The 23,659-nt window shown below is 35.9% G+C and overlaps 1 protein-coding gene across 7 annotated transcripts in view; it reads right to left on the reverse strand.

The window, feature by feature from the left end:
* ASPH (aspartate beta-hydroxylase) overlaps positions 1 to 23,659 on the reverse strand; it is a 247,931-nt gene that overhangs the window by 223,100 nt on the left and 1,172 nt on the right. The window lies entirely within an intron of this gene.

Raw genomic sequence — 23,659 nt, forward strand, 5'->3', positions numbered from 1 at the left:
TAGAACATGGAGTAGCAGTTCTGATATCGGAGGAACTGGACAGAGACTAAGGGTCTGCCATGCATGCAAATATAGATTAACCCCAACACACTGTGGACACCAAGGCTGGAACAAGCTCCTACAGTCAGTTATCCTCTACAGGATGCACAGGGTCACATTGCTGATGTCATGAGGGTACTGTGTCCCTGAGAACAAAAACTACGTGTCTGGAGATTTTCCAGACTTTGCCCTATACATCTCCTCCTTTAGCTATTTCTAATTTACATCCGTTCACTGTAATAAAACTGCAGTGGTAAGTACAGAACGTTCCTGAGTTCTGAAAACTGTTCTAGTGAATTATTGAAAGTGAGGGGGGACTGCCAAATATCATCAAATTTGTGGCCAGCTAGTCTGAACTCATAGTGCAATGGGGACCCCTGAAAATTATGTGCCTGAAGTGAGGGCAATCTTGTGGGAAATGGTCCTTCAAACCATACAGTTTGCCTACCTAACTGGAAAAATCAGAACCAATTAAATAAACCGATGACACACTAAAAGTATCCTCTCAATGTGTATGAACTACAGACTTTCTTGTACACAAATCTTCAGTAGACATTTTATAGCTTTGTCAAGATAGTACATTTTGCAGAAGAGTACATCTGAGTTTCCACCTAACTTAGTAAAATATGTATATTCATTTATGAATTCCCCAAATCCCTCACCTAAGGCAAAATGAAAGGTACTGGCAAAGAATACCTTGTAGAGACCAAGGGTATCTAGGGGGAGACCAACGTTTCTGTCAGCAGACATCTGCTCAAGCAATGAACTCAATGGACCACCTGAGCAGAGCAGAGAGGACTAGGGAGGGAAGCCTGCATATAAAAGCTGAAAAGCAACCTGATTTACTGGCATGACGTCAGTTTCTTATGGATCAAAGTGGGCAGCAAAGTTCAGGGGTTTGTACTGTCTAGCCAGGACCTCACTCGAAAGGGCTGACCACCACATGGGACACCCAGGAGCAGAGGGGTATAATATCTGTCAGGAAAGATCCCAGGAGAGTTACAAGAAGTCATAGGGTATGTTCCCATCTGGCCTTCCAAAGAAGTCAGAGGCAGCACCAGGACATCTGTTACTTGAGGGCAACATGCCAGCTCTTCTTATCAATAGGCAGAGAGCAGACTCTGACAGGAACACGTGAGGGAAGAGCCCTCCCAGCCACACACTTTGAGAAACCAGACTATTCAAAGGCTGACTGGTAGGGTGCAACTCAATCCTTCCTGCTGCAGGTCCCTCCTGCCCTGCCTCCAAGGAGAGAGAGAACTTCAGAATTGGAAATGAGATCAGATCTCAACCAGACAGACTTTTAATAATGGAGAGTGACTGCGGTGTTAAGGAATCTGTCCCAGAGAAAGACAAGAGCCTCTGCTACCCAGAGAAAATGGGAGATAAGTCTTTCCCCATGGAGCACAATGACTGGAAGAAAATGAAGATACTTGATATTAGTACTCTGTCAGACAGAGATGAGTAAATAAAATGGCTACACAATGTGCTTTTATATTTAGGTTCAACCACAGGAAATGGCCAGCTTTTGACAGTTTTTTGAAATAGCCACAAAAATGGCTACTTCACAGGACTTAAATCATTTATTTCCCCAATGTTTTACTATGAAGATTTGCAAACACATGACAAAGCTAAAAGAATTGTACTAAGTGCCTCTATACTTATCACTTAGATTCCCACTATTACCATTCTATTCTATTGCTATGGCAAATCTATCAATCTTAACCCACTCATTAATCCATTTTATCTGTATAATACACTTCCAAGTAAACTATAGACATTAGTACATGTCCCTACACACTTCAATCCATAAATCAAGTAATTTAACATGTCTTTAGTTTTTAATGTAAAATTCACATAAAATAAAATGCATTAATTTTAAGCATACATCCTGAGTTTTAACAAATGTGTACACGAGGCCAGGCACAGTGGCACACACCTGTAATCCCAGTGACTCAGGAGGCTGAGGCAGGAAGATTGCAAGTTCAAAGCTGGCCTCAGCAAATTAGTTAGGCCCTACACAACTTAGTGAGACCCCATCTTTAAATAAAATATTAAAAATATTTAAAAGGCTGGGATGTGCTCAGTGGTTAAGCACTCGTGGGTTCATCCTCAGTACCAAAAAACAAAAAAGTGTTTACCAGTGTAACCCAAATCATTTTCAAGAGCTAGAATATTAGAATATTAACACTACCACCTAAGTTCCCTCTTGGCTATCCCCATTCCTATTTCACCCCATCCCACTTTGAGAAGCAACCTCCTTTGTTCTTTTTTCCCCCCACTAGAGATTAGTTTTGCCTATTCTTAGAATTTTATAAAAACAGCATCGCACACTATGTACATGTTTGTGTTTGTTTCATGTTCCTGACAGGTGTGTTATCTGGAGCAGCAGCTCATTCCTTTCCATTGCTGGGTAATATGGCTATGCATATGTAACGTATGTGAGTGATATAGAGAGAATCAGAGTGTATCCATTCTATAAGTAGAAAACTCGCATTTCCCACTTACAACTATAATGCATAAAACTGTTAGGAACACTCTTGCACAAGGCTAATGTGAATATAGTCAGTCACAATATCCGCAGGTTCTACCTCTATGAATACAACTAACCGCAAATGGAAAATGCAGTTAGACCTATGAAGCTTGCACCTGGACTGGACATGTATACATGTTTTCTCATTATCATTCCCTAAACAATGGAGTTTAACAATTACTAACATAGCATTTCAGTGGATTAAGTATTACAAGCAATCAAAAGATGATTAGAAGTATACAGAGGATGTGCAGACTATATTCAAATACTATGTCATTTTACATAAGGAACTTAGCATCTGAGGATTTTGGTATCCATGAGGGTCCTGAAACCAATCTCCCACAGATGCTAGCTGCCTGGCGCCCCTTTCTCACAGATGGCAAAAAGCAATAACTGTATTTCTTACAGGTAAATATGCAGAAGTAGAAATGATGGGTCATAGGGCAAATGTACACTTAGTATTATAAGAAATTATCAGAACTTTTCCCAAAGTGAAAAGGTTCTACCAGGCAACCACTAAGATGCTATGAGTTCTGTTGTTCTACAGCTTTATCAACATTTAGTATTGTCAAATTTTAGTATTTTAAATTTTAGCTGTTCTGGTGAGTAGGCAGTAGGATCGCCACATGGTTTTAACTTGGATATTTTTTTCTTGTTCTTATTGGTCACTTACTTTTGTGAACTATCTGTTCAAATTTTTGCACATTTTCCCATTTTTCAATTGAATTGTACAAGTTCATTGTATTTCCTGGACAACTGTCCTTCAACAGATAAACATGTTATAAAAGTTTCTTCCCATCTGTAGCTTTTCTATTCATTTTCTCAATGTCATCTTTTGTCATCTTTGATGGGTAATAATCTTTAAAGTTGATGATGTAATAATTTTATATGTTTATATTTTTATTTGTTTTTAATACACATCACTAAATTGAAAATGTTAATTAAAACTTAACAGGAGCCAGGCATGATGGCTCATGCCTACAATCCCAGCACCTTGGGAGGCTGAGGTAGGACTGAAAATTCAACGTCAGCCTCAGCAACTTAGCAAGACCCTTATTTCAAAAATAAAATATAAAACGAGCTGGGGACATGACTCACTAGTGAAGCATCCCTGAGTTTAATCCTCCTTGGGGGTCCCCCCCCCCAAAAAAAAAAAAAAAAAAACTTAACAGGATTTCTGTGCTTCACATTCTGAAATGTGACATCTATTTCAGAACTTAGCACAAACGATCACTGGACCTATGAAACACAGCCACTGTCAAGAGCCCCTTGGATGAAACCGTTCCAATGAAGAGGAAGGTCTCATAATCAGAGGCCAGAACAAAAGTTAAATGCTTTCAGTGATCTATATCACTAAGAGCAAAAGTTAAGAAACAATAATTTTGAGAAATATTTTCACTAGGTAAAAAACATTCTAAACAGTCATTTTCCCCTCAAATTCAAAAACAAATTCATGTTTTGTTGAATTCTCTACTTCCCCAATGTGTTATTTTAAAGTTTTCAAACATATATAAAGAATAAATATAGGTATAATGAAGAACCTATATAATTTACATGTACACACTTGGTTTAGGGGTGAAGTATCTTGATTCAAATTTCAAGAGGTTCAGAAGCAAAATAAACAGGGAGTTGTGAGAGACAGAGAATGCAAACACATCCATGTGTTACAAACTGCTGAATCTAACTGAGGAAGATATGCATTCACTGCACTTTGCTTGCTTGTAACTATCTTGAATTTTTCAAATAAAAAGTTGAAGAAATACGAGTATCCAGTTCAAAACTCCAGAACAAACAATCTGAAATGTTAAAAGTTTCCCAGGTTCATTCATGAATGGATTCTGGACAAGTATTTTTTTTTTTTTTTATTAAGAAAAAGGTGGGGGAAGGGAACTTCTCTCAACTTAACACGTCCTACCTTCAAGTTCTGCTCCCATATTTCCAACTGCCTATAGGACATTCTCAATTGGATTCTCCAATTCAACAAGCAGAATAAATCTAAATCCTCTGCCACACGGAAGCCATTTGAACACTTAAGAGACAGTGATGTCCAGTGGAAGGCCTCTGCTTTCCAGGTCAGTCATGGAAAGGGTTTTCATCCCTCCCTCACGTGAGGGTAGCACACGTCCCCCATAGCCCTCATTTGAAAGGCTCTCCATTTCAGTTGGTTCAGCAGGGTCCCCTCCTAAATCACAAACCCCTCAACTCAAAACCACACTTTCAGATGCAGCCCACCAACGCAATGGGACTACCACCTCCCCTGGTTCTGGTCATGAATGACACCACCTATTGAAGGGGCTTTTTTTTGGTCAGCCACATCATGCAAGCAACTTCCTGAGACTGCAAAAGAACAAAATGCTTGTTGTTTTTTTGTTTTTTGTTTTTTTTGAAAACTATAAATATCTACTGCTTCAAACCACTTTTAGCTTATCCTCTACAATGCATTTTCTTTGCAAAATTTTGTTAAATTGTTCAAGTTTGTATTCAGAGTCTGGACTATTCTTTTGCATAGAATCTCTTTTCCCTCCCAGTACTAGATTTCCCTCGGAGTTTTGTGCCATACATTAGTTTAATAAGCATTAATTTGACAGGTTTCTCTTGAGGTTGAAATCACCCACTAAGTCAGCACTCTTTGGGAACACAGTTGCCTATACTTGCAACTGTACATATGATCCATGTTGACCATCTTCAGCTCTAGGGAATTTCTAGAGACACCATTAAATAGTTTGGTTCGGAAAAATGACAAGATTATATTCTGCCCAGTCTACAAAGCCTATCACAATGCATAACTAGGGGCTGGGGATGTAGCTCAGTTGGTAGAGTGCTTGCCTGTCAAGCGCAAGGCCCTGGGTTCAATCCCCAGCACCGCAGGAAAAAAAAAAAAAAAATGCATAACTGAATCAGTGTTAAGGAGCCTGCACTTAGCAAATTTGTAGTGTTTCCAGTGTCCGTAGCTTTCTTTTCTAAGCATGTAAAAATAACTTTTACTACTAGAATTTGCCCAGGATTGCCATGAGACATCAGTTTACAGTTGCTCTGAATCTACCTTTCTTCCCTTAATAAAAATGGGACATTTTTCCCTCCAGTGTCTTTGCTACCTCTTCTAATTTTCAGGGATCCCCAAAGGTGAAATATGCAGAAAGCTTTGATTGAAGTTGTGGTTTTGAGACTTTTGGAAAGCCTTAGCCCATACCATGTTCGGTTGCATTAAAATCATTGCAGTTTACTTCTTATTCCCACAAAAGTGTAATACAATTATTTTTGTCCCAACTTGATGATAAGGCATATCTAGCATACATGGAGTATTTTAAAGACAAAAACCACACATGTGGTTTTGACTTTGTGTGCCCCTCTCTATACCTTCAGTCTGTGCTTCTCTTCCCACCTGTATCTAAATCAAAATCAACGTGATGGTACATATAACCACCACGTTAGGAGATGTTCCTTAACCCTGACTCAATTTTGCTTTAAACCCCCTGCAGGCATGTGACCCCCAAATGATCTCACTAGCAACAACTCTGAATTCTTCAGGCTTTATATAAGTTACAGACATGTCCAGGCAGAAAACCCAGCCACATAGTACAGCATAGCCCTAACCAAGCTGCGCCTTTCCCACAGCAGAAGCTAAACAGTTTTAATGCCACCCTGGATAAAAGTTTTGTTTTACACAGAAAGGTTTTAGTCAACATAAAATCCAAATCAACGGCTTGTCATGTAGCTCAGTGGTAGAGCACTTGCCTAGTTGCATGACCTCTGGATTGAATCCCTAATACCACTAAATAAATAAACTTCAGATTTGCAAAATTATTAGAGGTAAATAAAAATCTTAGGATGGTAAATTACATAGTTCCTCCACACACTTGAATATTCATTCATCCAACAAATCCTCTAAATTCCTACCCTGTGTTATAATAAAGAAGGCAAAAGGCAACTTAACTTATAACCCAGGGAAGAGAAAAGTAAAAAGGCATCCATATTGTCCTCTAGGTCAAGTACTGTATCAGAATAAAAGGGCACAGGGGACAATATGGATGCAAATAATTGCTGGGAATCAAAATCTTTAATTTTAGACATAGAGCCTTCTTAGGTACAAACTGTTCTTTACATTTATTAAAATGTTCACTTTATCCTCTAATCAAAATTGGCAAATCTTAGCCCAAGTCGTCAAAGAGGAAACTGTCATGACTTTCATAAAAGAATTTTAAAAGCCAAAACGGGAAGAAACATTTAACAAATTATTCCACGTTGCAGTATTCACATAAGTAATTTTAGCCCCATTCTTGCATCATGTTTAAAAATAAAATGAGGAGAAAATCTAAATCTTGCAAAGTAAGCAGAGCTTTTCCATTTTCACAAAAACACAGAACAAATAAAGAGCCTGCGTCTGTCCAACTTTCCTCCCATATGAACTAACTCTGGATGAAAGAAATTTGGGAATGCCTCTTGTGGCAAAGGAACAGCTTCATATGGATGCAAGTCCGGAAGACTGCTACAGGGAAACTTACAGCATGGTGCCTGAACAGTACCTGACACTTGAGGGACCTGACCTATTTAATTTTCTACACAGATGAAGTATAGGTCTTCTCAACACTGCTTCTTTAGTTCTACCACTTATAGGCATCACTAGGACATTTGTCTTATTGCCCATAACATAAGCCTAAAAGAATCCACCCATGTAACATCACTTTTGAGGACTTTTTATATCCAAGGCAGTACAGAAGACACCAAAGCACAGTTACCCCTTGCCTCAATAGCTGTTTTGGCTACTACAGAGAAATATTTACCTCTACTTGTTCTGTTCATTCTAACATTTGAGTACCTTTTCGTGTACTGTACTGAGTACCTACTTTGATACTCAATATTCATATGCTATTGAGCACCTATAATGTCCAGGCAGTCATTTCAGTGCTAGAAATAAAAACAAAACAAAATGTGTGTTTATCTTGCTCAAACATTAGTAGTGTCGCTCCCAGCTCCAGAAATTACTCTAAACCAGGGTAAGTAAACTACAGCTGATCTTCTGATTTTTTAATATGGCCAAGTGCTCAGCATGATTACATTTATAATGTGGTTAAAAGAAATCAAAGAAGAAATTTCATAATGTAAAAAAAAACTGTATAAAATGAAAATTTCAGTGCCCATAAAGTTTAATAGGAACACAGTTACATCTGCTGATTCTACTGTCCATAGCAACTCTCCGGCTACAAGAGCAGAGCTGAATAGCTGCAAGAGTGACTGCACGGTCCGTGAAGTCAACCCCTGACCTAAACAACCCAGGTATCACTGGGCAGCCCAGTCTAGACAGGCAGGCCTGAGCCAGCATGAACCAGCGAGAAGCAAGAAGTCTAGCTCTAAATAAAGAAGAAAAAGAAATTCCTTTCCTTCTGCTGAATGTGTACAAGGAAGCATACTTCCACGGTTTATCTTCTGGGATGCACAAGGGGATCCAGCCATGGGGTAAAATAAGAGTGGAAAAGCAGAAGGACATGAATCCATGAAGACAATTTGAGCAAATGATTGTTCCTTAGCGAGCCAGCCCTACCTCTGGCTGTCTTCTTAAATGAAATAAACTTCCTATTACTGATGTGAGTTCAAGTCTGGATTTTGTTCCTTACAATCAAGTGGGACTGACAGCTGTTTGTCCATGGTAACATCACCATCACCACATGAGTAGTAAATATATTTACAAAACTCTCACCCTAAGTCACTTTGCAGTCGATCCTCCTAACTATGATGTCAGTGCTATATGTTTATAATGATAGAGAAAGATTTAAAGATGCTTAAAGTGGCTTATGATTACTTAAGGTCAAAAATTGGTAAGTGGAAGAGTTAGTTCTTGGATGCAGTTCTGTATGAAGCTATTTTGTTGTCTGATATCATGAATGCCTCAACGTACTTTGATCAGTTGAAGAAACCATATCAAGTTCTATAGAAGAACATTGTAAAGGGGAGGGAGGTTTTCAAACTCAGTCTATGGGAAGTGACTGAAGGGAGAATAAGGAAGAACCAACAAAGGAACTTAGTCTTAAAGGACAGATAGGAGTCAGACAAAGAAATGCAAGATCACTGAAGAGCTGTCATAAAGACAAAACAGCAAATAAAAGACCCAGCCTGCAGAGAGGATTTTAGAATGGCTGGGGCATGAAATGGAAACAGGGTAAGGCAGGGACCAGTAGAGAGAGTAGGAGGAAGAAGATCATGAAAAGCCTCCTTTATCACGCTAAGGAATCTGAACCACATCTTGAGCACCTTATGGAACAACTTGAGGTTTCTTTTAAATAAGGAAATGAACAAGATCTTACTTCCAGTTTATAAAGATAGCTATGACTAAAAGATGAAATGGGAACTGTTATGAGTAATCTACGTAATAAATAATAATGATCCAAAATGTGCAACCAGAATAGCTTTAGAGTCTGATTTGGGATCTGCACTCCAGTTTTGATATTTACTAGTGTCTTGATCTTTCACAAATTAATTTAACCTATTTCTTCATCTACAAAGAAAAAAAAAAAAAACTAGAAAACTACTGAAGAGTCATATAGAAAAACAGAGATAAGTATACAATATCTGACACATTGTTAACACTCAGTAAGTGCTATGTAACTCACTATGTTTTTCTCTATCATTATTGGTACCATTCAAGGTATTGGGAGCCATCAATCAATAATAGTTAAAGCTATGGAGAGCGAATGTCATAGAATTAGAAGAGGACCAAAAAAGGAATCCTGGGAAGGCATTCAGGATTTCAGTAGTATGTAGCCTTTGGCTCGAAAGACATAAGGAGAAGGAAGAAGAAAAGGAGCCCACAATACTGACTGTAATATCTGGCTGGGTACAGTACACACACAGGGGAGGGGGAGGAAGGTCCTGAAGGTTTCTTTTGGTTTTCATTAAATGAAGAAGACCATAGCTAGGTGTGTATATGCTGTAGGAAGTGATGGAGGAGGAAGAAATTCCCAGAATATAATTGCTATCTAAAGGTCTGTGAGAAAACAGCAGTCTAGTCTACTGAGGACATCAATAGAGTCCCAGGTCTCATAACTCATAGGTAGATGGGGACCGAAGGACCCCAATAGTTGTGACTACCAAAATGGCAAATATTATCTGTGCTGCAAGTCATCTCCACTCACCCACCACACTCCCAAGCTTCCTCCTTGGTTTAAAGAAAGAAAAGGGGTTTTACTAGACTACATATTAAAGATGTAATTGCTATATAAACTCAGTTATTGGGTATTTTCACATTCAAATTAGAGCAATCTTTCTCCAAGATTCTCAGTGTACTGGCTTTCATAGACACCATGGCTCCTAGATGCTACCTAACTGTTAGGGGGATAATCAGCCTCATGTCAGCTGGTCCTCAATGTCATACAACTCCCAGGCTAAACCCCACTCATCATGTGACTGATGAGGGAGGCTGAAGGATGTCCTCTGATTTCTGTGCAAAATCAGAGGGAGTCACCTGTCAAAATTAAAGGCAATAGTAAGGTCTTGGCTCAAAAAGAGTTTGAAATTTGAAATAGCTTATGTTGAAAACATGGGTAAATATAAACCGAGAACACAGAAAAGCTGGAAAGGCACTGGTAAAAGACCACCTGAGGCAGTGGGTCTTAAACACAGTTCACAGTTTATTTCTAGCTCTTTCAAATAAACAAACTAGCAAACTGTGCTCTCTTGTTCAATCTTATACCCTTACTCATGCACCTTAAATGTCTTACTGATCACAAGAGAATTCTAAAAATCAGCCTGATGACTTATTAACACAAATGCTGCAATACTTCTAGAAGAAAACAATAAACACAAGTTGCTTAAGACATCTGTACCTTTATATACAGTAATTTCATCTTTAAAATAGTCTACCTCTGTAATCTTACAGAGCAAGCATGCAATGAAATACTTGGCTATGTTTGGCATAAACATCTATTAATATCTCCACAGCAGCAAAGGAACTGGTCAGTAATTGTGACTTGGATCTGTGCCAGGCACCCTAGGCCTCTATTTGCACTGGTTACAAATAGACTGATGGGCCAAAAAACACAAAATAATCAAATAAATCCTAAAGTTCAAAGATAAGCACTATGTTTTGTTCATGAAGAAGTTTGTTCAATTTTGAACACACTCATGTACCTGGTGCTAATCATTACCATTTGAAGAGGAAGGAGGATTCCATATTGAGTTAATCAAACCAAATGACCAATATAAAATGGCTTACTATTTAGTGATTTTTAAAAGAAGCTTTATTTTGTTACAAGGTAATACAGGCACGTGATAGCTATATTCTGCTTACAAGAGGCTCAGCTAAAACCACAAACCTTTTGCCAGAATGTTTTGAAACTTCAAAGACAGAACCTTTAGAAAATAACTCACTCAAAAGCACCTACAAAGAAAGAGAAATTGAACTTGGTGAACCAGAATCAAGAAGAAACCACATTTAAATAATCCTATAACATTTAAAAAACAAAGCCATTTCCCTTCATGCCTATTTGCAATGCCCTGTGCAAGATAAACCAACAAAAAGGTTCAAATGAGTCTATTCAATGACTAATTCTATACAAACTATGCCAAAGAACAGAAAATGAGGAAGCACTCTCAAATTCATGTATGTGTCTAGGATAACTTTGAAAACAAAACAAGGAAGAAAATTTTGGGTCAATTTTATTCATAGATTTATTAACAAAACTAAACCAATAATATTGAAATATATATGTATAATTACCAGATAAGATTTTCCCTAGAAATGTATGGGTAGTTTTAAACTAAAACACTTGTGATGATAACTTACCAGTGAAAGTACAAAACTAGAAATATATATATATTTAAATATACATGTGTATGTATTTTTTTTCCATAGATGCTGAGAAAATACTCAGTACCAATCATAATTACTAGTAAGGGAAGGGTGGAATGGAAGAAAGGGGAAGAGGGAGAGGAATGAAAAAGAGGAAAAGAAAAGAAGGAAGAATATTGCAGAACTACATCCAGCATGAACAAAGACCAGAATACTAGCAAATAAAGAAATGTATATAAGGATAATTCAGCTTAACCACATGGAATGACAATAAAGAAAAAGTATTTGACAAATTTCTTAAACTAGAAATATAAAGAATTTCCCCCAAACTGATAAAAAGTATCTGTAAAACATGCAGAGCTGATATTCTACTTGCTTGAACAAAGTCAGAAAGTCTGCTGGCATCAATCTTATTCCATGATACAGTAAGGCAAGAAAAGACTGAAGAAGAAAGAAGTTAGGCAGTTCCCATTTAAGGGTGACAGGACATTTACATTTAAAAAAATCCCAAATACATTAAAGAGGTTTTTAAAAAAAAACTCCTAGAATTTTAAAAATTAATTTAGTAAAATCATAAGATTTAAGGTACAGATATCAGCTTCATGTTTACATACTGGTACCATTCAATGTCAAAGTGAAAATTTTAAAAACACCATTTACATTAGCATTTAAAAACTTAAAATATTTAGAAAAATATTAACAAAAAAATGTGTAAGAGTTCCATACCAAAAACTACAAGTCAAAGCAAAAGGAAATTTAAGACCTACATAAATGATGAGCTATACCACTGTTATGGAATGGAAGACTCAGTGAGATGCTAATTTTCCCAAACTTGGGTCTATAGGTTCAAAGTAATTCTTATGATAAACACCAGCATGCTTCATTCCTTTTTTTCTTTTTTTTTGGGGGGGGGGGGGGTAACAGAGATTGAAGTTAGGGGCAATCAACCACGAAGTCACATCCCCAGACCTTTTTTGTATTTTATTTAGAGACAGGGTCTCACTGAGTTGCTTAGTGCCTTGCTTTTGCTGGGGCTGGCTTTGAACTCAAGATCCTCCTGCCTCAGCCTCCTGAGCTGCTGGGATTACAGGTATGCACCACCATGCCCAGTCTAGCGTGCTTCATTATGTAAAAACTTACTCTAAAATGTGTATGCATGGATATACAAAAGAACTAGAATATTCTTAAAAGGAAAACAAATTTGGAAACTGTACACTATGTGGTTTTAATAGTTACTATATAGCTGGAGTATTCAAGACTGTGTCATACAAACTTAAAGAAAATAGACAATACAAAAAAATAAATAAATAAACAAACCAGAAATAGACCTACACTTGCACTCTCGTTTGCACACCAAAAGCAATTCAATAATGGAAGCAAAGTCTTTTCAACAAATTGTACCAGAACCCCTAGTCAGCTATAGAGAAAAAACATAAACCTAATTCTAAATTAAACTGAGGAAGATCACAGACCTAGTCATAAAATCTAAACCTAAGAAACTGCTAGAAGAAAATAGAATAGGATAGCTTTGTGTCTTGGGAATAAGAAAAGTTTCTTACGACAGGGAGAGTAAAATCAGAAAAGAAGAACAGAACGTCGGCACTACAAATACTTGCTCTTCAAAAAATACTATTCAGGGGCTGGGCTTGTGGCTCAGTGGTAGAGCACTTGCCTGGCATGCGTGAGGCCCTGGGTTTGATCCTCAGCACCACATAAAAATAAAAATAAAGGTATTGTGTCCACCTACAACTAAAAAAAAATATTTTAAAAAATACTATTCAGAAAACCAAAAGGTAAATTAACTGGGAGAAGTATTTGCAATACTGGAAGGAACTTCCATTCAAACACATAAAGACACGAGGCAAAAAATAAATAAGTAAAAAATGAGCAAAAGAGTTACACAGAAACATCCCAAAAAAAGATAATGTGTATAATAAGCATAAGAAAAAGTCTTGATATCACTGGTAATCATGGAAAGGCAACTGTAAACTATAACAAGAAGCCACTGCATACCCAACAGAGCAGCTAAAAATTTAAAAACTGACAGTACCAAATGATGATACATATGCAAAACAAGTAGAATTCCCACACACTGTCAGTGGGAGTGTAAAATATACTGTACAACTGCTCTACAAAACAGTTTGACAGTCTTTTAATAAAACTAAACATACACCTACCTTATATCTCAGCAATTCTTTTCTTGTATTTGTTCAAGAAAATGAAGCCATATGTCTAAAAAAAAAAAAGGTAGGAGTCGGAGGAGGGACTTCTATAATAGTCATAAAATTTTCTTCATAATAGTCCAAAGCTAGGAATAGCTCGGGTGTCCAACAACACAGGAACGGATAAACAAATTGTGCCATACTCGCACTGTGGAATATTCTCAGAAATAAAAAGAATGAAGTATTTATGTGAGCAGCAGCCTTGATGAACCTCAAAATCATGAAGTGGAGTGAAAAAAGCCCTTACACAAAACATACCTGCAAAATGAATTCTAGAATAGACAGCGCTAAGATATGGTGGAAAACTTCAAAAGAATGGGAAAACTTCAAAGAATAGATGGCATCTGATGGCAGAGAGGGGTGACAAGACACAGGTTTGAGATTGAACTATTCTCTCCTTAATAAGGTGTTGAGTTATACTGGTATATATATTTACAAAAACTCCTCAAACCATATAGTAAAAGTTGTGCAATTCACCATATGAAAATATTACCTCAGAGGGCAATGTTGAGCTCTACTCAATGGCAGGTACAAATGTTTAGGAAAGTGAGGTATACTTATGTTTACAACTTACTTTGAAATGCATACAAGAAAAGGATTCATCAATGGCTATGACATGAAGCAAATATATTAAAATATTAGCAGCTTTCGAATCTAGGCAAGGGAGACTTAAACTTAGGTGCTTATCTTAAGTGTTTTACAATAAAATGATGGTTAAAAGAACTATCAAAATGAATGAGCCAGGTGTGGTGGTGCACATCTGTAATTCCAGCGACTAGGGAGGCTGAGGCAAGAGGACAACAAGTTCAAAGCCAGCCTTGGCAACTTAGCGAGGCCCTGTCTCAAAAAAACAAACAAACAAAAAAAGGGCTCGGGATATGGCTCAGTGGTTAAGTGTCCTTGGGTTCAATCCCTCATACCAAAAAAGAAAAAAAAAAATGACTTTGGATAACCTAAAAATTAATTATAAGATTTGAATAAGAAATACTATGCTCATGTATAAGAAAACTCAAGATCATAAATATGTATTTGTCCCACTTATTCTATAAATTCAACAAATCCCAGTCAAAATTCTGAAATATGTTTCATGAAACTTGCTTGAGAAGCATATTCTAAAATGTAAAGATAGTTAAGAAAGGTCCAAAAACAGCAAGGGCAATGGTGGAAAATAGAGGGTATTTTAGGTAGAGGTAGAGGGTATGCCCTATCAGAAGTGAATGTACTACAATGCTACAAAAAGCAATTCCAGAGGATATTGCTCCTCCATACCTGTGTATATACACAGTTCTTCCCCCATCTATACACACGAAGTACACCTATACTAGAGCTGATACTTCAGATTCTGTAGAAAGAAGGCACATCTCTAGTTCAGCAAAATCTTCTTATCCATTCCTTTAAAAATATTTGAATTATATCTCTACCCAAAATATATTTTTTAAAAAATCTACACTTAATAGGGTAGAGATCTAAATGCAAAAAAAGCAAAATTTCAAATCTTTTAGGAGAAAATAAAAGAATATGACATGTTACAAAAGACGTCTTATTTAAAACACAAAAACACAAACAACAAAGCAGAAAATAGAAAAGATTCTACTCAATATATCAAAATCATAAAAGTCTATTCAACAAAACAGAAAATGACAATGTGGATACTAACAGGCTGGGAGAAGTCCTTTACCATACAAATATCAAAAGTTTCAATATTTAGAAAGAGAATTTTCAAATCAATATGAAAAATACAAAACCATCCGAAGAAAAAGAAAATTAGGCAATATATATGAACAGGAAATTCATAAAGGAGGAAACAAATGATTAATGTCACTAGTAATCAGGAAAATGAACATTTAAACAAAGAAAGACTACTTCACAACCACTCTACTTGCAAATATTAAACATTACCAAGGGCAGCTTTACAGAAGGAGATCATATTCATTGTAAGTAGGTGTGGGAATTGATATGACAACTTTGGTTAACAGAAAAAAAAAACAAGGCAATAACTATTTAAGCTTAATATGTGTGTTCTCTATGACCCAACAATCCCAATCCAAGATTATACCGTAGAAAAACATGCAGATACATACACAAGGTGATAGGTGGAAAAGCAGATCAGCATTTGAAAGAAAGCAAGGAAATAAAGTGGTCCTAGTAGAGAAATTTAATAAAAAGTGACACATTTACACAGTGGAGGACTACACATGTGAAAATAAAGAACCAAAGTTTGGCAGGATCTCGGATGGTGTCTGACTACTTAGTACACCAAGTAGAGCCTGTTATGGTTTTGATCTAGAAGTCATCCCTGAAAAGCTCATGTGTTAGGTGATATGGCAATGTCACATGTGAAAAAATTGGAATATGAGTGCTATAACCTCATTAGTGTATGAATCTACTGGAAGAATTTATATTTGAATGACTGCTAGATGGTAACTATAGGCAGGCAGGCAGGCCATGGCTGGAGGAAGCAGGTCACTGAGGACGTGCCTTTATGGACTATACTTGTTTCTACTCCTCATATTTTCTCTCTGCTTTTTGGCTGCCATGAGTTGAGCAGCTTTTCTCTGTCACCCTCTTCCACCATGACCTCCTGTCTCAGCTCAGCTTGACCATGGACTGAACCTAAGAAACTGCAGCTCTGAAATAAACTTTTTTTTGTCTACATTGTTCCTGTCAGGTATTTTGGTCACCGTGATAAAAAGGTACAAACACAGAGCATAGTCACAAAACTTACCACATGCTAAATAAGTATATGTGTATATCTGTACATAGGAGATAGATACACTTCCTAGTAGTTTTCATATATAACACAAAATATGTTTACAAGTATGGACACCTGACATGTAACATGCAACATATTATGGATGTATATTTCTGTGCATTGGCATGATATAAAGAAATAGTTAAGAGTAATTACAAGAACAGTTACAACAGGATATCACAGAATAAATTGCATGAATGTGGTCAAGTCTTATTTCTTCATCTGTATTATGAATACATGGGTGTTCACTACATTACTCTTTATACCTATCTGTAGGCGTTAAATACATAAAATTCCAAACAGATGCAATTTTAACAAGCAGCACATAAATACTTTTATTTTAGAAGAGAGAGAGATGCAAGTTGTTTTGTTTTGTTTTTTTAACCAAAAACCAAGCCCTTGAAACAATTCACAAACTCAGTAGAAAACATCTTGCTCAAAATCATTTGATACAGGAACAAAAAGGTAACATTAAGTGACTAATATTCTTTTAACAAATATTTCCCACAGATTTTTATGTCAACATAAGAAAAATAATTGCTCCTAAATAAAATTAACATATGAACCTAAGACCAAAGAGGTTTTCCAGTATACTATTCTAGAAAAACCAAAATTAAAAGCAGCCTCTGAAAAGTAGAAAAACTGTGTATATTAGCAGCATGGTAAACAAGAAATAGAAGTAAGACAGGACAAAATAACAAAATGGCCATGACTCTATACAATGGCAGTGTAGAAATAACTGTCAAGCCAATGTTAAAACAAGAGAAAAGGCAGTTACAACAATGATAGCTGTAGAATAAAATCATTTTATCAAACAATACTCTCTCACTTTAAGTAAGGACTAATTCTTTCTGGCTTCCACACAGAATGAGTCACTGGGTTAAATCTGTGGGCACACATGTAGGAGAGAAGTGCTGGCATTTCTCCAAGTTCAGTAATAGCTTTTTCCACTACCAGGGCTGTCCTTGGAAATCCTGCCATAACTGGACAATGGCCCACTTCCCCCCATTTAATTCACTAACCCTCTCTGCTTTGAAGCAAGTGCAACTATGTATGGCAGGTGAAGAAATTCACAAGACTGGGCAAGTCAACTCTACCTTACAGGGGACCAAAGAATAATCCAGATACTTCAGATCTTCTGCAACATTTTTTAAAAATGATTAACAGACCAAGCTCAAATTTCTGTTAAGTCTCATGGGTCATCTATACCAAATTTGTCCATAGACATCATCAATCTGATCAGAACTAAATAGCATTCAGTGATTTGTCATTAAAACAGACTACATTAGCCAAGGGTAATCAAGACACATCCTTGAAAAAAAAAAAATATATATATCAAGTGCAGATTGAATGGCTGAAGCACCCTCTTATCTGAGGAAGAAAAGATAAAATTAAACTGCAATCTTGATTCCCAGCAATATTTAGAACAAAGAAGAACAGTTAAAGCACTGAATGTCAGAAAACACCCCTACAGCAGGACATAGGGAAGAAAAGGAAGAAAAAAGGAACATCTTGAATTTCTATTCTTATAACAGAAATGGCCAGAACTGCAGAATGGAACTGGACATGCATTCACCCAAAGACATTTATCCAAACATGTATGCAGTGCTAAGCATCTGGATGCTGCGGTGGTAGAAGTAAGAGCCAGCTGGGCAACTCCAGGTCTCCCAGCTGGCTGGAGCTTTCCCTCAAAGATTCATATAACTTGTAAAAGGGTTCTATTTGCATATTTTTAACTGAATTTATTTTCAATGGACATACAAATATACATATTAATGGAGTTATCATGTGATGTTTCAATACATGCATATACTGTATAATATTTAAACATATCCATTTCCTCAAGCATTTATTGTTTGTGATGAAAATTTTCAATTATTTTTCCTTCTATCATTTTGAAATACACAGTACATTACTGTCTTCTAGTCACCCTACTGTGTAATAGTACACCAGAATTTTTTGCTCCCATCTAACTCTACATATGAGGTTTTATTAAAGGAAGACTACCTGAAAATACTTTGTACCTTAGTAAAAAATAAAACTACTTACAAGAGATGCAGAAGTACTGTACTTTAAATGCAAACTAAGTTGCACATTTTCATGTTTCATGTGTAACTGTAGCTAGAGCACCATCAAAAGATTAAATTGTATCTGTACTCCAGGAAGACACAGTAATTTCAAATCTTTGAAAGATTAGCTGGCAAATCAGCAACTTAAAGGTGGATATGCAAATGAAATATCGATACAAACACACCAAGTGATACTCGAAGCCACAATATACATGCTACCTCAAAAGCATCCATTTTATTTGAAACATACATGCTACACATTTTTTTTTTATTTTTTAACATTAAACCACAGAATTTCAAGCATGCAATGACCTTCTTGGATCTACCCACACTTTCATTCATATTCTCCAACTCTCCTATCATCAGAAATACTTTAATGGAAACAGAAGCAAAAATTGTAAAATTGGTCTTAGCTATCACAACTCAAAAGAAAACAGAATAGTCTTCCTGTTTGAGGTCATTGAGATTACAGATGTTGAGGGACCTGCCACTTGGTTCTTAAATAAATAAGAGTCCAAGGGCTGGGAAGATAGCTCAGTCGGTAGAGTGCTTGCCTTACAAGCACAAGGCCCTGGGTTCCATCCCGAGCACCGCCAAAAAAAAAAAAAAATCCAAATCATTAAAAGCTTTCTTCCAAAAGGCATTGCCTTTCTGCAGAAAGGTGGGTTTTGTTTGCTTGTTTCTGTTGGAATCAGAGAGCACAGGAGTTCTGTTTGATGCTAACTGAAAATCTGATAGATAGCTCACATGATCTTCTACCCATATTACTTTAGTTGTAATTAGCTAACAATAGAACCCTCATATATTCATTTTCTAATAATCTATGAGACAGATGATTTTAACCCAAGACTAAAATATATGTAGATTTTTTCCTTTTACTTCCCCACCACAGATTGATTTTCTTGGTCTTCTCAAAAGGTGTTCAAGAACTATCTCAGAACATTTTTTGTTAAGACTGGTTTTATATGATCTGGCCAGGATAGACGAATGCTATTAACTAAACAAACAAATAAAAAAAAAGCATACAATTCTTGTAATAGTCAAATTATGGCCTTCGTATCTTTTCATCCTAGTGGATGATTAAGCAGCTACCACTAACTGATAGCCTCTGCTTAAAGGAAGGGAATTTCACCAGGCCTCTTCCCTCACCAGGTGAGGGGAGACAGAATGCAAACAGCAGTATATTGTATATGTTAGTTAGTCAATAATCTTAAAAACAGTGAAATTAGAAAGAAAAAAGAAAAAAAAAAAAAAAAACACTTTCAGTATGTTTCTGAAGGACCAAAAATCCACCAAATATATCTTACAGATAGCGTATGATATATCTTACAGATAGCATATGATTACATTTAATTCCAAATAAGATAAGCCTAAATAAGACTGCTTGGGACAAATTCTTACTACTAAATTTCATAGTGTGCCCTTCAACAAATGAATGGAGAAAGAAAATGGATACACACGATGGAATAATACTCAGTCATAAAAAAGAACGGCTTTATGACATTTGCCAATAAATGGATGGATCTGCGAACTATCATGCTAAGTGAAATAAGCCAATTCCCAAAAACCAAAGGTCAAATGTTCTCTCAGATAAGTGAATGCTAACAAGGTAAGTGGATGCTAACACACAATGGGGAGAGGGTTTAGAGGAAAAAGAGAAGTTCATTGGATTAGACAAAGGGGAATGAAAGGACAGCAGTGGGGTTAGGAATAGGAAAAACCGTGGAATGAATCTGACACGATTTTCCTATGTACATATATGAAGTCACCACAATGAATCTCCACATCACATACAACCACAAGACTGCGATCCAAATTAGAATAAGATATACTCCACGTGTATATAAATATATCAAAATGTACTCTACTGTCATATATATCTGCAAAGAACAACGACAACAAAATACTGGTTTGAGCATCATTTTTACTGTTATCTTTAAGAAAGGCTTTTCTTTAGTTGTGAAAATTTCTTTAAAATGCCCATGAATAGATTGCAAATGTGCTTTCTTACAGCCATTGCTCAGCATTACTCAATTAGGATTAATTTACACGATGTAAACAAGCATCTATGTTTTATACTTCTTATATTTCTGGGGATTATTAAAGACACAGATTGTGGTAAGGGAATGCTAATGCCTTTACTAGCATGCTCACTGTGGAAGAATGTCAAAAATTCTCTTCTGTTACAAATATCAAAGATTTTAGATTTTTCTGATTTTTCTCTTTTGTATATGTTGTACTTATTTTGAAATTGTTCACTAAAATGTTGTTTTTAACCACCATCTACATTTGTTTTTAAATATGGTTTTAAAATTATTATCCATTAAAGTATTACAAAAATTATAGCAAAATAAGTAAACAAATAAAATAAATAAATAAAATTGTCCTTGTCAAGTCTTTTGGTCACAGGAGCAAAAAAAAAAAAAAAAAAAAACAACAACAACAAAAAAATCTAAAACATTCAACAAGGAGGCCACCCCCCAAAAAACAGAAAATATTCATGGCAGAAGACTGGACAGCTTAACAGTCATTGAGTTTCTATTTTGCTTTGAAGCTAGCAATGGATGTGTACTTTGGGTTTCCTTGTATGGTTTCATGAATTAACTATCATCATCAACTATCCTACAGCTTCTGTTTTTCAAATTATGCTTGTCAATAATGTGATGAGACAGATTATAAATAGAAAGATAGGGACAGATGATAATTTACTACCTATAGTGCCTTTTGAAAGAAGTGACTTGCGTCTGGACTTTGAAGTACTGATTTAAAACAAAAAGGAAAGATTTAACTCTTCTAAAAACTATCTTAAGAGAATTAATCACCAGTTTAAGACTTTTTAAGTAATTATTCATCAGTAATTTTAAGTATAGGATGATTAAATAATAACAATTTTTAAAACCTAATTGCTATTATATAACCTGAAGCCTCAAATTGGAAGGGGAAAGGAGTTTCATAGCGACACCTACCGGTAAAGTGTAAGAACTGCAAGATACTTGGACAAAATAAACAGGCAGATGGAAAGCAAGCTACAAAAGCTACAGAAAACGAGTGGGAGACACGGGACAGGGAAAAGTTAAACAAACAAAAATCATTACACATGAGCACCACAAAATAAGCCCGAGGACTTCATGATCATTCTTCACCAAATATTTTTCAAACAAGAAATCTGAAAGAGGCTTCTCCTGACCCCAATGAGCCATTCAGTTCAAATTTTATACACATGCTAAAGATAAGATGTCCAATTTATTCATGTTTCTTTTGTAAACACAAAGCTGAAAAAGGTGAAATTAAACTTCGGTGAATCATATTTCAAGTAAGTTAAATAAAATCAGAGGCAGATATCTTTCCCTCAAATGTACACTTCAAGGACTGGGGTCCTTTTCTCCCCATACATTTACATAAAAATCTAAGAAATATTAATGTTTCATGTGACCAATATCACCATTATTCAGACTCTCAATGGAAAACATCTTAAAAAACTTTCTATTTGAACCCACTCTCAGACTTAAGATATTCATACATGCTATTTCAAATATAATTTTAGTCAAAAGAAATTTAACTAGCAGCTAACAGGCATCCTTTTCTTCAAAAACCAAATGTAATATGCCAGGGAGAAAGTCAGAAAGAAACTTAATAAACTAGTTCAAATTCTAATTCCTATAAGACCTTACATATTAGAGAACCTAACATTTAAATAGCAAGGTGCAAAGAATAACAATATATGGATCCTAGTCTTGGGTCCTCCAGTAACAAGCTGGGTTTCCATGTACTGAACAACTTTCAATGAACTAGACAACTTCAATGAGCATTAATTTTCTCATCTACACAATTAGAACAAGGAAGTAAACTGGTCTCGTGGTAATGTCATTGCTAAAAATTCTACAGCTTCTATTGATTTCCCAAGCATCAAGGAATAGTTTGCACATCAATGGTCATACCTCAATGACCAGATAAACACAGGAATGAAAGAAAAGTTAGCTTTATCTTTCAGGTATATCTTGCTATTAGAAAAAAAAAAAAAGGAATACAAATAGACTCACACTTTCACACTGAAGTGTTAAAGTGTTAAGTGTTGATGTCAATTAAAAGAATCCTGGTTTCCATCCCTAGTGTCTTCTACCTCATATAGTCAAAACTCAGTATTTAATGAAAAAACAGGCTACAGAAAAAGAAAATGCATTATGCAATATGCAGAACTTCAATACAAATTCTTGAGTCTTTTTTTTTTTTTTTTTGGTAACACGTATTTCCTCCTTTCTGTATTCCTTTTTACATGCTATGTCTCATAACAATTATGAATTCAATATGAGAAATAACTCAAAGACTGTAGATCCTTAAGTTTACAAAGAGATTGCTCTAAAATGCCTAAATTAAGTTAGAATAAGTTAATTTAGATCTGTGCATTTCCTATACTTACCAGCTGACTTAAAATGGCCCAATTATTTATCAGGTAGGGGTGGGAATATCATGCACACTTCCCAATACTAATTCTTACCAATAACAGGCCTATTAAAGTGGCTTCCTTAGATGCAATCAGTCCTCCACTCAAAAGTGCAAAGAATGAAATGGGACAAAGGAACACTGGGGTTGTAGCTCAGGGGTACAGTCCTTGACTAGCATGCTCAAGGCCTGGGTTCTAGCCCAGTACCTCAAAAAAAAAAAAAAAAAAAAAAAAAAAAAAAAGGAAAAAATATGTTTCATATGTAAATAGCAAAACAAAACTAACATTAAAGTCTTCATCAGCTTTCTCTGCTTGGTGCCTCAGCAGCACAATGGACTTATTTAGAAATGTTCAAAGTGTAACCCCAGTCTCCAGAGGCAATTAATCTATCCCTCTGCATGTTTGACATTTAAGGACAAGTGAACAATGAACACAAATTTTATTTATGTCAAAAGTGAATTAATTAATATACTGGCTTTAACCTTCAAGCTGCATGTATCTCCATTTAGAATACAAATATTCTCGGAAAGGTAAATATGTGCAATAGATTTAACTGCACTACTTCTATCATCCAAATTCATTCATTCATTCATTTATTCATTCACTAATGGAATAAATATTATGAGACAGGACCACTCTGGGAGCTGGGGATAAGGAATGAACAAGAGGAAAGAGTGAAACAAAAACAATACACATGAAAATAAACCATGAGCGCTGTGAAAGAAACAGTTCTTTGAAATATAACTATAGTTATTTGATTTATTTTCTTGACATATACTAATGCATTGTAAGAGTATCTCAGCACAGACGCTATATCATTT

This window comes from Sciurus vulgaris, assembly GCF_902686455.1.
Source record: "Sciurus vulgaris genome assembly, chromosome: 1".
NCBI classification, from domain to species: Eukaryota; Metazoa; Chordata; class Mammalia; order Rodentia; family Sciuridae; genus Sciurus; species Sciurus vulgaris.